Here is a 24,978-nt window from a genome sequence, read left to right as displayed (position 1 = left end):
ATTAAAGAGTTTCAGACTATTCTCTATGTGATCTGCCTTTCAGATGAGACCTAAAATTGAAGCATTTGATTATTAAAGCTCAAGTGGCAGTTTTCATTAGAGGTGTTAACCCTAATATGCTCTCCAAATTCTAAATCAGTTCATCATGTTCTCCCTTCCTAAATTCTCCATGGCTTTTGTGTGATAAGATATTCTCTTCCATTCCTAAAAACTGTTCTAAAAGTATTACTGACACCATATGGCTACCTTGGATATCCATTTCAGTAGCGAATTAAGTGAGTAACCTTTTTATACAGCCTATAAATTATTTTAAGAAAATTAACCCTTTGATATGCATATGTTCTTCCCATCTACCTAGACAGAGAAGTTGTTAAACAAGAAATGTCTTTTATCTTTATATTGATACGCACAAAGCTCTAACTGTTGACTGGGAGAGGATCCCAGCATTTCCAATAATAATTATAATGATAATTATAATAAGTATAATAATAACAATACTAATTAAAAAATGTAAATACAGTTATCAGAACCAGCTCAAATTTCAAAGTTCAGTTGGTGGGTTCTGAAGATAGACACCTAAAAGCTTCATCAAAATTTTTAAAAATATTTTTTCCAGACAGTCTCTTATTGAGGGAAGGTTTTCCCTCAGGTGCACCAAAAGCCCACCACACTCCCTTCAGGTCTCACAAAATGCAGCTGCATTGACTCTAAGAAATGAGACAAATGATGCAGTCTTGAGGGATAGACAAGGACTCTTGGTACTCTTGGCAATTTAAAAATTTTGTGAGTGCATAGTAATCATGTACCGATATTCTTTTCCAGTTTTCCATTAAGAATGTGTATTCTTTGAAACTGCACAGCAGCTGAGATGGGACCTGGTTTTGCGTATTTGTACAGTATCTAACATATCCAAGCAAAATCAATATTTGTAAGATAGGTAAAGAAGTTAATATAATAACAGAAACAGTGTCTTTTTAGCCTCATTAGCTAATATTAGCTTCAAGGAGTTCAAGAAGTAACAGATCATTAACACATCTGCACAACATAGGTTTTAATTTGCTTGTGATTTAAAAATGAACATAGTTTGAACTACTCTGTATTCTGTAATGCATGAAACATAATCATTGATACAGGTCTCACTAGTGGCAGAGTGCAAGGTGCCTATGTCATGTTACAAGTGTACACAATTTAGTGGTGACTAATGGCATTTACAAAACTGCTGTTTTGCCTAATTCCATGTTCATTCTTCCTTTTTGATTACAGCAAGTAACTCCGTAGCAAACGTTCTTATATACAAAGTGCACTTGGAATAGCTTCACTACTGAAAACCTGACTGAGGGAAAAAGCACGCAGTAAAACAAAAAGAAGAGAGAAGTAGAATTTTAATAAACATTTATTCCCAGGAGGACATGGGTGTACTGTAAATATACCACAGTGGTATCAAAGCAACATTTCTTTTGAACTGAGGAATGCAAATTAGGTTTACCTTACTTCCATATCATTTGCTGGTTTTAATCCTTATCATATATTATTTTCAAAGGAAAGCGGGATGTGCTCTGCCCTTGTTTTCTGCCTGAAAACTGGGTCTTGCTAACAATTCCAAACTTTCTAGCTGTCAACATTTTTACAAGGTCTGAAATGCATTTTTAAGTTTATTAGTAAGTTTTTTGGGTTTTTTTAATTAATTAAGTTTATTATTCCCCAAAGTATTCTCCTGGAGAAGCTGGCGACTCGTGGTTTAGACAGGTACACTCTTCGCTGGGTAAAAAACTGGCTGGATGGCCGAGCCCAGAGAGTTGTGGTGAATGGGGTGAAATCCAGTTGGCGGCCGGTCACAAGCGGAGTCCCCCAGGGCTCAGTTTTGGGGCTGGTCTTGTTTAATATCTTTATTGATGATCTGGATGAGGGGATAGAGTGCTCCCTCAGCAGGTTTGCAGATGACACCAAGTTGGGCGGGAGTGTTGATCTGCTCGAGGGTAGGAAGGCTCTGCAGAGGGATCTGGACAGGCTGGATCGATGGGCCCAGGCCAACTGTATGAGGTTTAATAAGGCCAAGTGCCGGGTTTTGCACTTTGGCCACAACAACACCAGACAACGCTACAGGCTTGGGGACGAGTGGCTGGAAAGGTGCCCTGCAGAAAAGGACCTGGGGGTGTTGGTCGACAGCCGACTGAATATGAGCCAGCAGTGTGCCCAGGTGGCCAAGAAGGCCAATGGCATCCTGGCCTGTATCAGAAATAGTGTGGCCAGCAGGACTAGGGAGGTGATCGTGCCTCTGTACTCGGCTCTGGTGAGGCCGCACCTCGAATACTGTGTTCAGTTTTGGGCCCCTCACTACAAGAAGGACATTGAGGTGCTGGAGCGTGTCCAGAGAAGGGCGACAAAGCTGGTGAGGGGTCTGGAGCACAAGTCTTATGAGGAGCGGCTGAGGGAACTGGGGTTGTTTAGTCTGGAGAAGAGGAGGCTGAGGGGAGACCTTATCGCTCTCTACAACTGCCTGAAAGGAGGTTGCAGAGAGGTGGGTGTTGGTCTCTTCTCCCACGTGACTAGTGACAGGACTAGAGGAAATGGCCTCAAGTTGCGCCAGGGGAGGTTCAGGTTGGATGTTAGGAAAAATTTCTTTACTGAGAGAGTAGTGAAACACTGGAACAGGCTGCCCAGGGAGGTAGTGGAGTCACCCTCTCTGGAGGTATTCAAGGAGCCTGTAGATGTGGCATTATGGGATGTGGCTTGATGGGCATGGTGCTGTGTGGTGTGGGTGGGTTTTTTGGTGTGGGTTGTGGTGTGTTTTGTGGTTTGTGGGTGGTTTTGTTTTTTTTGTGGGTGTGTGTGTGGTTGGGTTTTTTTTGTTTTGTTTTGTTTTTGTTTTTTTTTTATGTTTGGACTTGATGATCTTACAGGTCTTTTCCAACCTTAGTGATTCTGTGATTCTGTGATTCTGTAATAAGTTAGGCTAGAAAAATAATCTTCTGTGAATAGGGTAAACTTTTGATCATTTGTGATTGATGATATTTTTCAACAGCTGGTGCCATGTTCTGCCCTCCAGTAATACATATAAGTATTTCTCCTTATATGTCAGGGGGAGATGCATTTGGGTACCTTCATGCTGAACTTGGCTAAGAGTTCAACATGCTTAAATGTTCTCAGTGTGCAACTTCAGTAATATTCAGGTGCCGTGGTGACAGCAGTATTTAGAAACTCATTCAGGACCCAGATCTGCTCCTTCTGATGTCAGTCAGACCATTTTAATTACTGCTGGCTGGAGCAGGGTCAAGCCCATGCTATATATGGAATAGTGTTCCTCCCCAGGATTCAGCTTGTCTCCCTAGATTATATTTATTGTCACCTTGGTACTTTCCCTTAGAGGTACTTAACTATTCCTTATATCTATTGATCCTTTCTTCCATAGATCCATTGATTTTCAGTTTCATCATTTTGCAGTACGATGGGTAATGATTACTTGGGGGTCACTCCAAATTATTTTTACCTTCTTTTTTTTGTTAGTTTTTCTTCTTTCTGATGTTTGTATAAGATGTTTATACTGTAGAAAAATTGTGTTCAAAGTTGGTAATTTTTCAACTTTTCACATTAGGAAAAAATTTAGGATTACTTATGCCTCTGCTCTGTGAATTTGTGCAAAATGCAGTCTATCAGGGAAGATCTCTTGAAAGGTAAATGTATGTGTGGTTTCAGAGACAAAGAGCTATGGCACATCTTTGCTATCAGTGCAAGATGTGAAGCCCATGGAAGGGTTGAGGAGTAGTTAGTAAAAGACCCTTAAATATGAGGATTCAGGGGAAATTACTCTGAGCATTCATGTGTATCTACTAAATTATAAGACCAGCTCTTGGCTCCTGCCTCCAGGATGAAGATAGTTACTCCCCTCTTTTCAGGGTAGTCATAAGTTTACAGAATCACAGAATCACCAAATGATGGGGGTTGGAAGGGAGCTCTGGAGATCATCTAGTCCAACCCCCCCACCAGAGCAGGTTCACCTAGAGCAGATTGCACAGGAATGCTTCCAGGCGAGTTTCGAATATCTCCGGAGAAGGAGACTCCACAACCTCTCTGGGCAGCTTGTTCCAGTGCTCTGCCACCCTCAAAGTAAAGAAGTTCCTCCTCATGTTTAAAGGGAACTTCCTATGACCAAGTTTGTGCCCGTTACCCCTTGTCCTGTCACTGGGCACCACTGAAAAAAGACTGGCCCCATCCTCCTGGCACCCACCCCTTAAGTATTTATAAGCATTAATAAGATCCCCCCTCAGTCTTCTCTTCTCCAGACTAAAAAGACCCAACTCCCTCAGCCTTTCCTCATAAGAAAGATGTTCCAGTCCCCTAATCATCTTTGTAACCCTCTTTGTAGTTCCCATCTCTTGGCTTCGCTGATGGAGTAAGTCCCCTGGGGTTCTGCATTTTGCCAGGGGATATGCCTTGTGTAAGCCCCAACACCTCTTCTTGTCCTTCCTGTACACTATTTGCGTGTAGTGCTGTCCACATACCTTTACAGCAGACGGAATGACAGTGACTATAAAGAAATACCTAGTCAAGCTGTTGACAACTATTTACTCCATTCCCTTTAACACCCTGTATAATGTTAAAAAGCTAGTCTGGGATTTATCTCACCTCATTTTAGCATTCTAAAAGTTAACTTGGCTAATTGCCCAGGCTCCCTCTACTGTCAGTGGAGAAAAAAAATCCGTATCTCCTGATCACCGTTCATCAGCTGTCTCTAACTGCTATTTTGGGATGGGGTGATTTATCCTCTTGAACTCCTTCTTGCTTTACACTGACTATAGAAGAAGACTAGGTGTCTAACTCTTAGATGTCTAAGATGGCTAATGGCAGAAGAGATAAATGGCACTTTTGTGAAGTATTTTATACTTCTCTTATGCATAGAAGGCATGTGGTCAAAAGGGTCTGGAGTACAGCTACCAACTCCCAGGCCTACCTGCGATTCAGGAAAAAGGACTTCTGCTCTTATCTGAATGACCCCATCACTTAGCCATGTGCCTTATTTGCTCTGAACTTCATTTTTCTTTCTGGGAAATGGATGAATACCTATCTTCAGGATCTTAAAGCTAAGTTTAAATTGTTAAAGGGCTTAGACAGTCCTGAAGCAAAGGCTGTATGTAAAGGGAACATACGATTTTTAATGGCTGTGATGGAAAGGTCTCTTCTGTGAATTACAGTGTATATGTGGAATGTCTTTTGGTTGTAATTAAAACTGCTTAAGGGATCCAGGTACCTCTTTTGTTATCTTCCATGACCTATAGTCTAGAAGAAATAGCCTTTAAATCAAGCTTAGCCTCAACTCCTTATCTCAGGTAAATTCCTGAGGAATTCATAAGGCAGGTAAGCAGGCAGTAGGAATCGGGAGCTTTGGATTTTTTATAGAAGTCGTAAGTGGATAAAACTTTACAGGCATTACTTTAAAAAGATTACCCCCCCCAGACAATCTCTCCTAGCACTGTCAACAGAGAAAACAAGTTAAAAGCTTGAGTTAAATGGTTTGTATATAATACATTGCTTTTTGAATAACTGAGCTTGAATCCATTTGAATCAACAACATTACCTGTCATAAGGAACTACAGTTTTCAATATCAATGCATCTTGAACAAAAGCCATTACTCTTTTTTAAATAAAAAGTGATTTCATTTGTTCTCTTAGCAGAAGTCCTACTGTTAACTTTACACTTATGTAACCTGCCTTTTCTGCGGATACTTCTTTGCAACACTCTACTGTAGTAGCTGTGGCTAAGCAGCATCTTACTAGACAATTCAGTAAGACTAAAGGGGAGAGAGCACTGGTCAATGCATACATTTCCAGTTTTGTCCCGTGTGCAGCCTTCCTTTTGGTGTCAGCTCGGGACATGACACCTTATGGTTCTGTTGTTAGGATGTTTTGCTTTCATTTGGCTTATTTTGTACATATGAATTCAACAGGGAGGAGCCTGGGAAGAAAAAAAAAGTTCCTGTCAATTCCAGTAAATGCAAAAGAAGTATTACTGTTAAATCAGAAGTAACTGCTGCTACTGTGTGACTGTGACTGTGACTGTTTGCCTTTGTCTCCCTATGTGTTTTGGTCTGCAGCCATTAATAGCTTGGACTCCACGAAGCAGTAGCAAAGGGGAGTGTGTCAGAGCAGCAGGCCAAAATTAAATTACAGCAACCTCACGCTTTGCATTAAAATCTGCACTAAGCAATGGAGGCTTGTAATCGTCCGGATTTTCCTTAAAGACAATGGCCCTCCATGCAACTGGCTACACTCAGTTAATTCATGCTGTCAGCTTCCTTTATTGGCTGTGGGGAATGCAGTATTGATTCTTGAACTCAACAGCAGCACAAAGAGCCACTAGTGCATGGTCAAAATGCAGCAATAAAGGGCTGGCAGCTTGAGAAAAGCAGCCATTCCGTTGCACAAACAAGGTCAATTAGAGGACAGTGCAGCATAATATAAATAGCATTAGCAGCCTTCTTCAACCATGATGAGACCACGCTGGGAAGATGACAATAAATAAAATAGCGTTTAATGCAGAGTAAATACAAAAGCATTTAATGTAACTTAATTTAAAACCTTGCATCCCTTTAAAAGTACCATCAATTAAAAAATACTTATCTTCAAAAAAAAGAAGACTATTCTTTTCAGGTAAATCTCTGTATAAATAAATTATGTACATACGTAGAACTGTATGGGAATGTATTGTTTAATAAATGGTTAATTCTTAAATTACAGCTGTGGGATATTATGTCTGTCTGTGTAATCTCTTATTTTTTATTAATACAAATCCTTCAGTGTCATTTGAGTGTAATAATAGGACAAAAACGTATCTGCATTTTTAGTTCAGAAGTTAAAAAAAGTTGCAAAGGATCTTTATGTCCTTCTTTAAGATCTTGTAATTATTATCTTTTTTATATGAGAGACTTTTTCTTATTATTATGCCAGCTCAGAATTAATTACAAATGTAATATACATCATTCTGTTAACACATAGAGTACGCTAAGTGAATTAGGCTCTTAAAATAGATAATGGGTGTCAGATAGGCAGATGATAAACCTAGACTGTATAAGGAAGCTGAAAAGGTTTCAAAACCATTTAATTGTTTAGACAGCAAAATAAACATTTGTTTCAAAACCCTGTTAAATAACAAATGTGCTGAAAGCTGACAGAAGAGTTAGGTTTAGAGCTCTGGTTTACCTGTGCAGTCTTACAATTTTTTTGGCAGTACAAGCCTACTACTGGACTCCTCCTCACTTTCTTGAGCTTTTGGAAGTATTCACAGCAACTTTGAGTATACTTAACGTTCATTAAAACTGGAAATAATTGCACTGAGACCTGTAATGAAGGTTAAGTATGAAGTCATCATTGCTTGTGTCAAATCTTACCTATGTTGTAAAGCTGTGTCTTTTATCTGCCACAGTGCAATAATAACCATATTATTCTACACGTAGTGTGTGTAAGGCCTTTGAGGAGGGATAGAAATAGCAAGGTTTTCCTTGTAAAACAAATGGGTCTTCCAAATTATTCTACAAGAAATTCCTTCCTACACTGTCAATGGAATCAGTAGGAGCTCCTTGCCTCAAAGAGCAACAGAAATGCCTTCTGCACTGACTGGAAGTGTGGGAACTTTATTCAGCTATTAAGCAGAGTAATGAGTAGAATGCTGCCTCTATTTTTATGAGCTTGAAATACCAATACAACTTGAAGGTAGTGAGGAAAAGAGGAATAAATTAGCCTATGATTCCTGCCAGCTAGGAAGCACGAGGTAAAGGACTGCAAGTCTTAGTAAATATGTCCTAGGCTGGGACTTCAGTTTCTTGGGAAGTGCAGCTGTCCTTAATTATTTTTTTGAAGTTGATGATTTTTGTTAGACAAAGTAAAACCAGAGGATAAAGACAATAGACACATGACAAAGACCAATAAAATAGAGGAGGAAGTATGAGATGTTCTAATTTTTTGTCACAAGGAAAACTATTTTCTGGACTTTTTTCAGTCCTTTTTTCTGGAGTCCAGGCAGATTACAGGGTAAAAGTCCTTATTAGACAAGTAAATGCATCCAGTGACTTGTGACCAATTAGCTCTTGTGCATATTTTTGCTTCTCCTTAGCCCCTCTTCCTCTTCAAGTATGTAAGCAATTGGACTTGTTTGGGATTTGTTCCTTTTCTGCAAGAAAAGACTGATTAATAGTGTAATTAAACCAATAGTTTTTAATAATAGTTTTTTAAGAGAATATCGATGAAACAAATTCCTTCAAGTGCCTGGCTGGAAAGTTTTTTGCATCTTTTAGAACACAACCTTAAGTGGAATCAGTATGTTCAGAAGGAAAATCAGATAACCTATGTGTATATCTCCTAAACCAAAGCAGAATAACAGTTGTAGCAAGACTTGTAGGAAGAGGTAGCATTTGTAGTTTTGTTTTGCATTATACATACTTTTTATTGATTTCTTTTGGTGTTACTCAAGAATTATGGAGACCAAATAAATTTTGCTTGGGGCAATTCAGTAATTTTATAAAGAGATTTCTTCTTTGTTTCTTGACTTTGAAATCTCTTGACTTATCTCAAAGGTGCAGGGAAGCAGAGTGTTTCTATAAGCTCCTTGGTATTTAGGAGGAGTCTGTGGGACAATGTGTCTTCCTTCCTTACACATGGCCATCATGTCTCAGTGACAGCAAAATATTCCTTTCTTCCTTCATCTCCTCTTTCCTCATCATTTTCAATCCCAATGTCCCATAAGGATCTATAAATATATCATGCACTGTAATTACCTCTGGAATATGTACTAGGTGACTTCTGACTTCTAGTGAAATAATTCCAGAGGTTTACTTTTAACCCATTGTAAGGGTCAGGGACATAGCTATGTTAAGAAGTCATTAGTGTTCAGATACCTCCATTTACAAACATTATGCTGCTAATGAAATGAATTATTTCAAACACTTCCTTTTCTTCGGAACACCACCAAATTGCAATTCCCTTTGGGAATGAACTTCCCACCATCATATTCTTTTGGAGATATGAGAGATGATCCTGTCACTCCTAAGGTGTCACTCTGAAAAGCAGCAGGTATTCCACTGCTGATTCTGTCTTGACACCTTGTTAAGTCATTCTGGAGAGAGATAGGTACTTTTTTTACCTCACTTTTATTTTCAAAATAGGCCTCAGGAATATGTTTTAATCTTGTAAAAAGTCTGCCTTCTCTGAATAGGGTGGGTAGGAGTAGAGAGAGAAATTCAGAGATTGCAAATGGAGACTTATGACTAATTTTTCATCTTCCGGCAGGTATATGTAAAGGAGAGGAGGATGCTGAGTAGTCCAAGAGCCAGGAGACAATTTGGAGAAAGGCGAGTGCCAAGGCAATGTGTTCCTCAGAAATTTGGAAAGCTGCAAGTTTTGACTGCAGCTCAAAACTAGGAAAGTTTTTTTCCAAGTCCCTAGAGGGAAGCATATGACTTGACAACATACCCCAGAGGAGGCAAAGAGAGGATGACAGATCTGTGCTCAATTCTTCATTCCTTTAAGTATAAAGAAAGTTTCTAGGAAGTAGAGTTCTAGGTCCAGGTCATTCTTCAGCCTCACCGTGAGGAGATCAAGAAGCAAGAATATAAATGGTTCTCATTCTTCTGAGCCATGCAAGAGAAGCAAAAGTCCACTTTTTGTCCAAGTCTGTAAAGGAAATAAAAATGGGAAGCAGAATTTGCAGAACATTGGTTTGAGACCAATTGAAATATGCACAAGTGTAACATGCATAATAGCTGGAAATGGAGTTGATTGTTTATATTTCTTACGAAACATAGCAATGTCATGGTTGAGACCGTGAGGAGTTTAGATATTGGGAACTGTGAAGACAGCAAGTGCAACCCCCATAACTATGCATTTAGGAATGCAGAGGATATCACAACTCTAAAGAAAACGTCATGGTGAAAAGTGCTTATAAGCACACTTAAAACTGGGGGATTTGCAGAAAATATTTTATCATACCTCAACAAACTGCACAAGATGTAGGAATGGGAGAGCCTTATATGTTTGCCTCAAAGATCTTGAGTCAAAAATACTCATCAGAGGAATAGTAAGAAATTTTGTGTCAGTATTCTAATATCTCTTAACGTCATTCCTCTCCCTCCTCTTCATTACATGATTCATCTTTCAGAGTGGTACAAGCAGCAGCAACCAGTGAAGTCTCAGTTTATTTGCCTCTTTGAAGTGCCTCATCAGAGACACCAAAGACATGCTCTACTGTCATGTATTTTTGTCATGCTTGTATTCATGAGGTTGAAGGAGGAAACAAGAAAGATATGGGCAACACTGGTAGGTTAGTCAGTCTCATGCTCAGATTAGATTATGGGAACAGAGCTTCAGGTGGTATCTTTGGAAGAGCTGTTTTTGGATTCCCTTCAGAAGGTGATTTTCATGCACAAAAGTGGCTTTAGGAAAGGGTAGTTCAGAAGGAGATTTCCACCTTGGGTTTTTTCTTATCCTGGCTGTGCTCATAGCTAAGAGTGTGAGCTGTATAGTGGTAAAGGTTGAGAAACAAGAGCCTGTTTTTTTCATGTGATGACCAAACAGTCTCAAGAGCTGAATCCATAAGTCTTAATGGGTAATGATGCTTATAGGACAGCTGTATTATTGCCAGCATGCCAGGGGCTATTATTCAGTGCAGATGACCCCAAAAACCAGTTCCCACTTAAAAGGAACATGGGATTTCACAAATGGATTTTGTGCTCGCAAGGAGAGGGAAAGACTTTACAACGTAAGTCCTTTCTGCCTTAGTGCCTTTTCACCCTTACAGGGCAGAAGAATGACACGATTCTGAAATGAGTTGTACAGAATCTGTTTGTTATATGATGTGAACCATGGACAGAGAAGTTTTAAGAGTCTCATGCATATGAGTCTATAGAGCCTACTTTCTTCATTGTTTAAATATATTTTGCATCTATTTTTCGCTCATGTATCCTGGTTAGGTTCCCAATGGTACTCTTGTAAAGTGTCTCTTAATGACTCTTTTCTTCCTGTGGGCTCTTCCTAAAATCTTTTTATCAAAAAAAATCCTTTTCTTTTTTTTTTTTCAGCTGCATGTGTATAAACATTCACACATCAAAAAGTCTGTAGTAGGTAAAACCATTTCCTTAATGATAGAAATAAATCTAGTGATAAAATATGCCTATGAGATGATGAACAAAGACATCTCTTTTTAATTTGCATACTGTTTCATTAGGAAATTTATAATACAGTTAGCTCAATAATACACAAAGAAAAATCTTGTGAAATGTGTTGATACCTCTTCAAAAATGAATGAAAAGAGGAAAATATTTCCTTTTTTTTTTTTTTTTTTTAGAATATTTGTTCTGAACTGATGGTACAAAGAGAATAAGACTGACAGCTCATTTCTCATTTCAAGTGACCAATCTCAGTACTTTCTTGTGTTTAAATGATGTGTTCTGAAAATGTAAGTCCTAGGAGCCTTAGCAACTCTCAGTAGCCCCTCAGTGTCCTCTAAATAGCTTCCCTTTTCCTCTTTTCCCTGCTGAGAGCAATGGCTTCATTTGTACCCCATTCTGGAAATATTAGAACAAGAAAAGTGGTTTATGAAAGAAAAAGAAAAAAACACTACAAATTTACCCAAATACCTCATACAGTAATCAGTATTTTAGATATCATGCTAACAAGTACGGAGACATCTTTAGATCTATGGCACTTCCCCACCTCTTCAGAAAAAAATGTGAAGGCCAATTTCTCTGACATCTTTTCAGATGCTGAAGTTCCCAGAATTTTTTTCAAATGGTATTGTTGCTTTTTAGAATAAAATCTAAATATACAAAATCCCAATTATCTTGAAATCAGGAAAGAGACAAGTCAATAATTTTCCATGGCTCACATTTCCTGGCAAGAACTGCACTCCACTCTGAGAGAGCATAAGCTTCAAGAGATTATCCTTGAATGTACAGGCAGTCAGGTAATGTATACAGTTTATCTAAAGATGGTCAAACAACAGGGTATTAAAAAGGAGTATATGTTAGTTTAATATAATGACACGCCTCAAAGGTTGTTGGACATGAATCAAAAGAAACAGCGCTGTTAAACCCCAAAGCATGCCATTATTGGACAATAATATGTAAGTGAAATGCATTAGTATGATTATAAATAGGTCATTTCTAAAGGAAATACACCAGATGCAGACGGGAATAACAAATCATGTGTAAAAAGAAATGACCTTTAATGGAACAAAGAACAGTAAACAGAATAGACTGCATGAGACTTCTCTCTGCTATAAGAAGGAACAGTCCTTGTTTGTCGGGGAGGTACTGGGGAAGTTGCACCTTTCCCGCCTCTTGGTTTGACTGCATCCAGTTGGCTGCAATTTGCAGTGCATGCAGACTGTCCGCGGCATGTGCGGGTTAGGAAGGGCATATGAAAGGACTGAATATCCAATTATTGCCTCTGGCTGTTTATCACTGCTGAGTCTAAACAGACAATGGAAGGGATTTAAAACAATATAAGAGAATCCAAGGCACCCTCGACCCCATTAGCAGAGATAATAAAGATGATTCATAAATGGAGCTGTGCACATCATCCTTCAGAGAGATGTCTAAGCAGTTGTTTTGGGCATATTCAGCCTCAGGAAGTAAAAGAAAGATGATTTTTACTTCACCTAAGTAGCTGGGATTATAAACTGGGGATGTATGTTGGGATATAGACTGAAATTTAATTGTTTTATATTTCCGTGACATTCACAATCAAAAGTCATATTATAATTTAGTGATACAAGGAGAGAATGGTAGCTACCAATATCACCAAGAATAAAAACCTAAAGACCTTTTCCGTTCAACAGAAAATTGCAAAATTCTGTATAGAAATGTTTTAAAACAAATAGAAAGCCATATAACCCCAGGAAGGATTTGGCAGGAAATGTAGAATGGGAATATAGAATAAGAATCAGAGTAAATTTGTGAAGATTTGTAATTTTCTTTCAAGTTAGTCTTTCATTTAACATTCAGTGAGTCAGTGTATGAATGCTGCCTGGAACACTGAATTTAAACAAGAATTTTGTCTTAATGCAGAAATTAGTACCATAACCAGCCACAAAATGAATGTTAACTGATCACTCTGCCACTGTATACATCTTCCAAAAGGGCTTATCTGCATATGTTTTACCTCAAAAGTTGCACAAAAGACATCCTTCTCAAAATAGGGCCAGTCTGAAATCAGCGTATCAAAAATTCAGTGCCACGTAGCCACTCTGAATTCTAAGCTTGGAGCTGCAATTGCAGTGCCAGTAAAGAGACCAGAAAGCTTTTGGCAAGAGCTTTCCAGTTTTGGCTCATATGCAAAAACCAGATAACGTTCTCTGAGTTTAAATGTTTAGAGAAAATGTCACATTTTATATAGAGGAAATTCTTTATTTTTTAAATATTCTTTTCATATGAAATCACATGTAAAATAATGCATTTATTCACCTATATATATTCTCATCTGAAGGGATACAAAGGGTTCATCTTCCATATTTTTCTAATACTCCTCACCTCCAAAAGTAGCGTATGGTAACTGTGGTATTAATTCAACCCATTCCATTTTTATTTGCAGTTTCAAATCATTATTTTAAAAAATCATTAATGAATATGAAACTCATGAAAGCCTGGGTTTATTGTCCTGGAAACTGATGTCCACTAGATAGAAAACAGCCTTTGAGTCAGTAATGGTAGACCAAGGATTCATCACAGCTGTGAGCATCCTTTAGCCACATTGTGAGCATTTGTGGTTTATACCCACCCTAATCTTTCAGGCTCTGACCAAGAAAAAGGATGCCAATGTTATTAATTGTTTCTGAACTGACAATGTTACTGCAGTGAAGAGGCCTGTTTATATGAACCACTAAGTAGTGTGTGAAACAGGGTATGAGTTATCTTCAACCTTGGAACTTCCACATCAGTTTTGATTATCTACATAAATGCAGTCCATAGTTAAATGCTCTGGTAATTTTATTTTTGTTTCTGTTTCTGTTTCTGTTACATAGCTTTTCAATATTCTTGCTTCTAGGACTGAAAACAACAGCAGTTTGAGGCTTCCTTGTGGTAAGAAACTTTTGACTCTTTCTGCAGAAATGAATTACAAAGGGTTCTTAAAATATAAAGACAGAATGAAGAGACATATGTACATATGTTCATGGACTATACTGCTCAACATACAAGCTCTCATATCCATTCATATAAACCAATGCCATAGAAAAAGATGTTGCAATTTCAGACCTGCAGTTTGCCGTAGCATCGATCACCCAAAGATTTTGACAGATGGATTTGTAAGACTGCAAGACATGAGAAAAGTATATAAAATATCAAATGTTTAGAGGAGGTAGAATATGAATTCATTGCTTCTATTCTAATACACAAGAGAACATTCAATAAGATTAAAATTAAAGAAAGTCACAATAGTTTTTCACAGTGTGAATTATACTGTGAAACCCATTGCCACTAGAAGTTACATAGAACAAGAATTCAGCAAAATTAAGAATGGAATCAGACTTTATAAGTAGAGCAGTCGGGTCCAATGTCAGCCTAATTAGCTATAAGCATGTGATGTAATGAGTGTTAAACTTTACACTTTGGGATAAAAGCAGTCTTGATTCTGTTATTAATTAGGAAGAGACTTAGGGTGTGAGGCAGATAACTTTTTTTGAGCCTGCTGCAGGATTTTTAAATCTCCCTCTGGAGCACTGTTTCCAAATCGTATATGATAACAGGTGGACCTTATTCTGACCCAGGATGGCAATTCATGTGTTTCTGTCTACTTAAATAAACTTTCTTGATTAAAAAAATTGTCCACAATATTCCCACATTTGGCCTTTCCGTCTAAATGCAATTAATGAATTGTTCTGAAGAATGGCCCAGCTGTAGAAAATAGAACAATCTGATTTTTATGAGGTTCCAATCTTAACAGCTTAAAGATAAATAAGTATTTATAGAATCATTTAGTTTGGAAAAAACCTTTAAGATCATCAAGTCCAACCGTAAACCTAACCCTGCTAAGCCCACCACTAAACCATGTCCCTAAGCACCTCATCCACACAACTTTTAAATACCTCCAGGGATGGTGACTCAGCCACCTCCCTGGGCAGCCTGTTCCAGTGTCTGACAACCCTTTCAGTGAAGAAGTTTTTCCTGATATCCAATCTAAACCTCTCCTGATGCACAGTATTTGAGGTGCAGCCTCACTGGTGTTCTGCGGAGGGATCTGGACAGGCTGGGTCAATGGGTCGAGGCGAATTGTATGAGGCTTAACAAGGCCAAGTGCCAGGTTCTGCACTTTTGTCACAACAACCCCATGCAATGTTACAGGCTTGGGGATGAGTGGCTGGAAAGCTGCCTGGTGGAAAAGGACCTGTGGGTGCTGATTGACAGCCGGCTGAATATGAGCCAGCAGTGTGCCCAGGTGGCCAAGAAGGCCAACAGCATCCTGGCTTGTATCAGAAACAGTGTGGCCAGCAGGACAAGGGAAGTGATTGTACCTTTGTACTCAGCACTGGTGAGGCCGCACATCGAATACTGTGTTCAGTTTTGGGCCCCTCACTACAAGAAGGACATTGAGGTGTTGGAGCGTGTCCAGAGAAGGGCGATGAAGCTGGTGAGGGGTCTGGAGCACAAGTCTGATGAGGAGCGGCTGAGGGAACTGGGGTTGTTTAGTCTGGAGAAGAGGAGGCTGAGGGGAGACCTTATCGCTCTCTACAATTACCTGAAAGGAGGTTGCAGAGAGGTGGGTGTTGGTCTCTTCTCCCAAGTGACTAGCGACAGGACAAGAGGAAATGGCCTCAAGTTGCACCAGGGGAGGTTCAGGCTGGATATTAGGAAAAAGTTCTTTACCGAGAGAGTGGTGAGACACTGGAATAAGCTGCCCAGGGAAGTGGTGGAGTCACCTTCACTGGAGGTGTTCAAGGAACATGTGGACGTGGCATTGTGGGACATGGTTTAATGGGCATAGTGGTGTTAGTTGATGGTTGGACTCAATGATCTTACAGGTCTTTTCCAACCGTAATGATTCTGTGATTCTGTGAGTACAGGGGGACAATAACTTCCCTGATTATCTGCATTAGTGGATATATTCACTAAACTCTCAGTGTGTCCAAACAGAAATCCCATTCATTCATTAAATAAAATTAAAGAAGTCCTGAACATGCAATTGTTGACTTTTTTATTATTCCTTTGATTTTAACTCTATATCTTGTAAGCAGGTCGTTAAGATGTCACTAATAGTACTCAACTGATTATGGGTTGTCCTTTTTGATGTGCCTAGTAATATGCTGGTCTGTATGAAATTAAATAGTAACACCAACACCCACAGGAAGAAGAAAAAAGTCAGTATATGAGAAATTTTTCCTTAATAGCTGTGACTGTTTGTGAAGGCTAAAATTACCCCAGTAAGTTATAAAAAGGTCACAGATCCCCTCATTTATTTAATACCATGAAAACAGCCCTTTATTCAGGAGTTTGCCTGCAGTCAAAGATAATTACTACCACCATATTTCATAATTTTTGCTATATGGTATGTAGATGAGCAAAAGTGTTGTAAACAACCATCAAGCTCCAGGATGATCATAACATGAGTGAGGAAATGGGCAGCTACCTTTCGAATCTCATTTCCAGGAGCTGCTGTAAATTAAGATCGGGAGACATAATGCTTCTGAATCTTTGAACTCAGCTATTAGACTTTTATTGTCTTTACTAATTTCAAAAGTAAACCTGACTCATGGTTCTTATTACAGATGTATAATTAGATGATTGAAGGTTAATGACTTCACAACTGTATTTCAGGGACTCAGGATTCATCCAAGGTCTTGCTAATGACAGTATTCAAAATCACTGTCCATGGGCCCACCAGACAGCTCTTCCAAGGGAGGGCAGAAAACTCTGGTAACTGATTTGCAAGCATTCATTTGTTTTGATCCCAGAAGCCATTGTTTTTATAACTGCAGGATAGTGCTTTAGAAAGACTCTTCCAGTTATAACATAAAAGCTTTATTCTTCAAGGATCTGAGCACCATGGCTCTACCCAGCAATTCACATTAATAGTTGCTTACCTTTAAGCACTTGAACACTGGTTTCTTATTGATTTCAGTAGTATTTCTCACATGCTTCAGGTTAATCTCCAGCTTAAGTGCTTTTACAGATAAGAAAAAATTTGCTCAATGTCTTGCATGACTGAACAGTAAATTTTAGGCAAGGAAAGAGCTTAGTAATCTTTTTTTCTCTCTAGACTTCAAAATATGACTTTTTAGGGAATCATTGTGTTTTCTTGTACACTTTCAATGAATGCCATTTTATTTCCTATTTTTTGTGGAAAAGTTATGGCCCTATTTCTTTTATCATATTCTTTCAGTAATGTTTTATTAGAAATTAATTTGTGTGCTGTTGAAACCTTTGTCAGTTGCATGGTGCCTCTACATGCCTCCATGGTTCAAGCAGATACTTGTATTTTTTGCTTTAAACTAGAATTCAGGTAAGAAAAGACAGTTTCATTGCCCTGCATTACATCCCTCATCCTTGACAAATAATATTATGTAACTTCACAAGTAAATCTGATGATAATTATTTTACAAGTGAAAATTAAAAGCTGGGTATTTTGCAAAATTTGACATTTGTGTCAGCCTTTCATTGTTTTTGTCCCAAGTGACACTAAAATAATGCAAAATCTTCAGAGTTTCTATATAAATCAAAATAACATTCTTCATGGGCTTGATTTAGGATCAGAGGTTGCAATTAAGAGAATTAATGATTGTTCTATCCAGCTGTCATGCTCATATAGGTTACTGGCATCCTTAGGTAACCTGTAAATGGGGAAAGGTAATTCAGGACAGCTTTTCTTCAGAATTTGAGTACAGTGACTTTATTAGTTGCCACAACTGTGGTTTGAAGGAGTCTGAAAGACTATGTTAAGAATTCTCTTTGGTAAACTGGTCCTTGACACACAGGACTAGAGCACTGTTCTCAAGCTGGTGGTGTGAGCGCAATGGGTATCCAAAGTATCCAAAGCAGTAGAGGATCTTCAAGGTGATATCTTACGCAGGAAACAGCTGGTGATCCAAACTCTTGAACTAGGCTCCCTCTCTTCTTCCATATAAACGTTCTAGTCTCTGAAACATGCCACTTACTTAAAATCATATAGACTGATTGCATACTGAGGGCCAGAGTAGTCAAAGCATTTTGGCTGCTTTATTCTGCCTGATACCTATGTAGATGTCTACTCAGATACAAATCACTAGAAATATGATATTTTTATATTTTGACATGAGTCTTTGTTTTAATAGTTATATGAAATACTTAATAAGTTTTGAATAAATGGAGTTCCCAGTGAAAAGATTATATTACCATGGAGGCAAGACTGAGTGTGTTTATCTGTAATTTAAAGAGAAATAGATATACTATCTTGATCTCTAAATCTGGCATTATACTTTTCAGAAATTCCAGACCAAGATTATACTTAAAATAAACCCCAGATTTAGTTAGGTAATGAACAAGTAAGGTAAGGAATAAGAAAGGAATTTCAGTAGCTCCTAGTGCAGCCATTGGTGCAGAGTTTATTCCATTCAGTCTGATGGTGGAGTGTCTGTTTCACATTTCCACTTTCCATTTTCTCCTATCTCTGCCCCAGTCACCACTACAGATGTGGAAATAATGCTCTAAGCAGTGCCCATTTTATGTATACAAAATGCCTTTACTCTGCGCTGTGCTGGTGCTGTGAGAGTAAGAAGCAACAAAACGTATTTCAAACAGAGAAAAAAGTTTCTCTGTAAGTCAGATCATTTAAATTAAGATAACAAATACTAAAATATTTAAGCACATTTTTATGCTTGTGATATGGTATTAGTACACAACTTCACTAGGATGGAGAAAAAATAAATCTGGTACAGTACACCCAAAAATCATACCAGTACTGAGGGTATTGACTTGAGGTGTGGAAAGTGCATTTTGTTTCTCAATTTAAATGCACTTTTTAACTTCTTCACCCACTGTATTTGAAATTTTTACCAAGTTAGTAGAAAATTTCCAGCTACCGGGAAGTTTATAGCTTAACTGCATGGATGAGAACAAATCAGAATTGGCAACCATTAATAAGCATCCAATGTCCCAAGCCTGTTAGAAAATGCCTACTCTGTCATGTCTTTAGAGGGTTATAGTCTCATACTTGTTCATGTGGTACTTCTATGATGTGCTGTGTCCATGCATGTGTTCCTAATATATATATGTCTGAAGATCAAGTAGAAAAATTCTTGTATCTTGCCCACATTGATGTAGGCTTGACAAAGACTGGTATTCCTGTGCTAATTGCATTTTAAAAAGCCTTTGTGCATAAATACACACTGGATTAATAAAATAATATTTAGGATTTTAGCCTTAAAAGTGATCTCTGTATCCTGTAGAAACGAAAAATAAAAGCAACCAATGCCTACAATGCAGCTATGAAGGGGGAAAAAATGCTTCACTGTTATTTGTCTGTAATTGGCTTTGAGCGTCACAATGCACATGTAATTGGGTCTGTACTTGTATTCTTCAAGGGTTCTGTGCTATTTCTACTTGAACCCATTTTTGATATGGTTCAGCTCAGCAGTGCCAGCTACCTCTTGTTATGCAGTTGAAAAACTGTGGCCATTAAAAATAGGATACGGTGTGATTTTGTTTTGCAGCACTGCATGGAAAATCAGTTGCTGTTCATAACAGCTCTGTGGTTGGTTGATTTAAAGCAGGAGGGTGACTTCGAATTGACAAGCAGACAGTTCATGAAAAAGGATATTGTATCTTTAAGGCTTTCTGACTGATTGTGTTTAACTGCGCTACTCAGCAGGCAGTAATTAGGTGGTAGCTTTGCTGAGAAACTTAAAGCAGAGGCTGTGTTGCTCTGTGCTCTTGAATTAAAAAAAAAGGCAAAAAAATTCTGTATTTGAACAAATGGGATTTTTACTGGTTTTTAGCCAGTATGGGAGCAAACAGAAAGCAGACCCCTAGAGGCTCCTAAAGTTATCTTCCCATGCAGATAGTCTCTAGGGAGCTGTGGTGCTTGCGAAAGGAGGCAATGAGAACCATTATAGAAGCACATGACACTATTGCTGAAGGTCAGAGTGGTATTGGAATAAAAGAGAAGCTGCTGATACAAAATGACATGGCTGCTGCATCTTCTGGGCCAGTTCACAATTTTGATTGGAATGTAGCTCAAATGCATTGTGAGTGTGATTAATAAATAAAAGTACATAATAATGATGATGGCTGAACTGGTGCTTCCCCAGACTGCTGCAGAGCAGGAGGGAATGGGAATCTCACATAAAAAGCAGCAAACAAAACATGCTACCGCTTGAGGAACAGTTTGATTTGAAAATACTATTGTAGTTTTGTGAAGTGGACACTGCAGTGCACCATTGCAAACACTGAATGCAGGAATGAGTTGTTAAGCTTCTTTTGAGCATTACAATAATGTAACAAATTGTGGAGGGGATTACCACAAAGTTAAGGTATGGTTTTGCTGTAAATGGCATAGGAGCTTAACAGAAGCACTCTTCTTCCCCCTCACACCTCTACTTTCTATTGCTGCTCTTTTGATGTTTGTGCTTGGACATGTCATCAGTTAACAGCAATTATGCCATTTATTTATACTACAGCTTCTTTAACCATGTTTTTTAAAAAAAAAGATAGTTCATTTGTTTACTTGATGCCATTATACTGCTGGAAAATGAAGTCATCCATTAACAGCATAAATTAAGCCTATGTTTTGATTTGGCATCAGATAGTAGATATAGCCAAAAGGTCCCATTTTAAGTGTGATGAGCATTATTTTTACTGCGTAGCCTAAGCTGCTTTGTGAGGTCTGGTAAAACTCTTTTGATGACTATGGCTCTGATTCTGAATAGAACTGCTCTTTATAGTTCTGACACCAGTTCTGATAACCTTGAGGTAAAGTCGTTAAAGTCAGCCTCCTTCAGCAAACTCTGTGGTTTGATAAATCTTTTTTATTTTATCTCCTTCATTCACATGTTAACAAGAAAGTAAATTAGTGTGTAAGTTGGCAAGAACAGTGCACTGAGCAACATGTTTTTTCATAGGACCATTGTCCAGAAGTTTGTAGTTTTTAAAAAGGTTTGATCTGAGTAAATTATGAAAGCTTATCAGAATTCTCTGACTGAATGTTTGTAAGAGCCAGAACTGCTTTCCAATTACAGCTGGGCTTGCAACAGCAAGATGGATTCAATGCTGCTGCCTAAAATTCACCCATCTTTATTTTGTGTTTTCAAGGTTGATCCATTTTGTGTACTTCATAGATGCTCTTTGAAACTGGAATATACAGAACATCAAGGATTAAATTGCCAAAGTATTTTTTTTCTAAGTGACAATGAGCCTAATTCACTGTCAGTTAATGCCAGGTGTTTTTCCCCCTAGTATTAAGTTCTTCAAAACTGTAGCTGTATAGGACACTATTCACATGGGCTTAATGTAGGGAGGAAAATTATTACAGTAAGTCAAATAAAATGAATAATTCATTACATGGCGTTTTGTAATCCTGGTGTTAAGCATAAAACAGTGGTTTATTTTTCAGCAAAATGTTTTTGTATCATTTCAGAATACAGAACAATAACTGCACACATAATGTGAAAAGCCTACAGGCGAAGAGGGTCCTGCTTGGTGCTTCTGTCTTCATGTGGGGTGTCACAATATCCATGCTTTGAGGCAATGCCTACGAGTGCCCATCTTCCCTTGGAATCTTCTGGGGCCAATGGAGTGTCTGTCTTTTAATTTGATTGTAAAATATTGTCCCAGCTCTTTACCACAAATTTGAAAATCAATTTTTATGTCTTGCTAAAACTATGTACCTCTCATTTATTTCTATGGTTATTCTACTGAGAATAAACAACTCAAAGTGAAAAGTCTTTCTGTGTTTTTCTGTTGCATCTCTCCTCTCCCCCTCTCTCTCACAGATACTTGCGCACATGTCTGGACACAGATGCATACTACATATATGTATTCATATGCGTGTATGTATATACATGTATACTTATGTAATATTTATATAGGCAAGAATACAGCAGCTGTAAGTTGTATAAAAGATAACATAATATGAAATTTACCCTTTTTTCCAAAGTCAATAAATTTCTTTCCAATATTCATCCACGTCTTTTCTGCCCTGTTTTCTGTCTTTTCTGTTTTGGGGGTTTTGGGGGGGGGTGTGCGCAACCCAGTGTTATTTGTTAATTTTGTCATCTGTTAAAGCCTCTCTCTCTCTCTTTTTAGATGGGAACCCTCACTGGAGGAAGGTTGTTTTGCATCCTCAGTGTCACAGTTGCCAAATCAGACCTACTTTAACGATGTCCTTAGATGGGCTGATTATTATGCTATATTCCAGGCTGAAATAATTGTGTACCTGGACCATCTGCTTCTGCCTTTTCCAGCACCGTCCCGTGGACAGCTGCGGGGCACTCCATCGGGGCCGGGGCGGACTCCTACTGAGGTGTCCACGCATTTGTCTTGCGGGGAAGGACAGGCTCTGTCAGTGGATTTCAAAGCTGTTTAACAAAGCATTTCCCCTTTCTAAGAATAATAGCCTTTAATAGCCTACATTTGCACACAACAGCAAACATATCCCTGTAATGTAACAAAAATATCTGCTAGTCAAAAATATCTGCTAGTCCTACAAGGGCATTCTAACGAGTTTTTAAATTTAAAATAACAGACTGCTGATTAATTGTAATGGTCAGTCATCTCCAAACTAGATTAAGAAACTTGAATACTCTGAGAATAATATATGGATTCTAATTTCAAAGGAGGGTACAAATATAGCCATTTTGGATTAATGTATATTTCTCAAATGTAGCAGGATGAATTTAATTCATTTTGTGCTGTTCATGGCATTTAAAAATTATTTTAGTGAATTACTATAGAAAGCATATCTTATTCTTTTAATTAATCTTTTATTTAAAGAAATGTTTTCACCCAAAATACTAAAGACAAACAATATAAACATGCTCAGGCAAAAGGTAATAGATTTAGAGTTTAATTGTACTGTTCTGTTAAGCATTTTTAATGGAAAACCTGATGACCCAATTACCCAGCAAAAGTGGAAAATCAGAACACAGGATCTGGATTTGAATATAAAAATGCTGAGATGCATAATACATAGGAGTTTGATATCTATTCTACTTCTTGTCAAGGAGGTATAAAATTATCAAGAATTAACAGAGAACAGAAATCAGACCCTGGAAAAGAGCTGAGCACTCTGGAGAGGAATGTAAATTACATTTTAACTTAGAATAGTAGCCTGCCTTTCCATGCAGTGCAGAATCAGTATTATTTTTTTTTAATTTTTCTGCACTGACATCCCATTTTTTCTGTACTATCACTATTCATAGTGACATCAGCAAGACCTTCTTCCCAGGGTAAATCCTTCCCACTATTGAAAGTCAGGTACGAAATTAGCTATTTGAGAAGAGATTTTTCAAGATACCTGGCATCACTGAACTCAGTCAGGAGCTGGATGGGTTTTTTACTTTGAAAATCTTCCCTTTCCATCTAAGCTGTGGTTCCCAAACTGAGGTCCTAACAGGCTATTGGTGAGGCTGTGAAGAATAAGAGAATGGCTTACAGGGCCATAGCATCTTAATAGCCTTTTCAATTCTAAAAAGTAATGCTAATGTATTTGTGTCCACTAGAACCTATGACACAACCCACAGGGAAGTCTGACTGTTCATGGTGCTCCACCAGTACAAAAAGCTTGAGAATAACTGCAGTGTTCAGTTATTTCAATTTCTCTTCCTAAAAGAGATATATAGGTAAGACAAAGTCTCTGAGGACACAGCAGCAGATAAAAGTAAAATTTTCTATCATCTTCAATGTGTCACAGACAACACAGAAGAATGGTGCTTCATTCAGTAAGCGGTACTTTGGGTCTTTAATGGTGAAGGAAGAAGTAATGTGAATGTGACTGTGCAGAGGCCATTACTTAGGGGAAATGAAGTTGTTATGCAGAGTGCTTAAGAAAAGGTCCTGAGGAAAGTAAGCAGACATGTGAGAGCACAAAATTATCAACTTCACTTAATGCCTTGAGGGAGATTAATTTGAGGGTATCTGAGCTGGTACCAAACTGTGTGCTTGGGAGGGTGGGGCGCAGGTCTTTGTTAGTTTGCTGATATTAATTACTTTTCAGCCATCCAAGCCTTGCTTTGTTCTCTGTCTCTACACATAAAAATGTTAGCCACTGAGTAAAAGTCGATGCCAAGCATACCACAACTATAGCTAGCCTCTGGAGTGCCATTTGGTTGTATTATTTTACTCAAATTTTGTATAAAAATCTGTTTCATCTTGACCATATTATCAGCACAAAACCCATTAATTTATATCAAGCCTCATATGATGTTTATTTCTTCCAGCTTTTCGTGTGACTATGATAGACCACAGACATGCCAGTATAGGTTTTGTCTTCATTATGATCTACATCATCAAGTGTAGATCCTCAAAAATTCATTAGCTCAACAATTCAGGTTGTGGTGGGATTCTTGAGGAACCAATGCAGTGGGAACAGCTGACTGTTGGACTTTCCTTAGGAGAAGCCGAAAGTCTTAACTTGTGACCTTCAAAAGTATAACCATTCTTAAAAGCTATACAATTTCTCTTGTGGCTCAGAAATTCCTAGACATCTTTTAGATATCCTTTTGTATGCAAGTTATGGAAAAAAGGTATCTGGAGAAAACGTTGTTCTAGATTTGATTCTGAGCATTCAAAGAGGACTAGCTGCAAATGTGGAGACTGAAAGCAATATGACAGTGACAATGCAATGAAAGAGTTCAAGATCTTTAAGGGAAGAAGAGACATAACCAAATAAAAGTAATGCATTTCAAGAAGACAGCCCTTAACAATTTCAGAGAAAGACAAGGCTTACAGAGAAAGGAAGTAAAGAAATTCTATAAGTAAATAAATTTCTATAAAGAAATACCAATCCAGAGGAAGAGTGGGAAACACACTG

Source organism: Gavia stellata, chromosome 3 (genome assembly GCF_030936135.1).
Source record: "Gavia stellata isolate bGavSte3 chromosome 3, bGavSte3.hap2, whole genome shotgun sequence".
NCBI classification, from domain to species: Eukaryota; Metazoa; Chordata; class Aves; order Gaviiformes; family Gaviidae; genus Gavia; species Gavia stellata.
The sequence above is the reverse complement of the archived record's forward strand: the minus strand, read 5'-3'. Positions refer to the sequence as shown.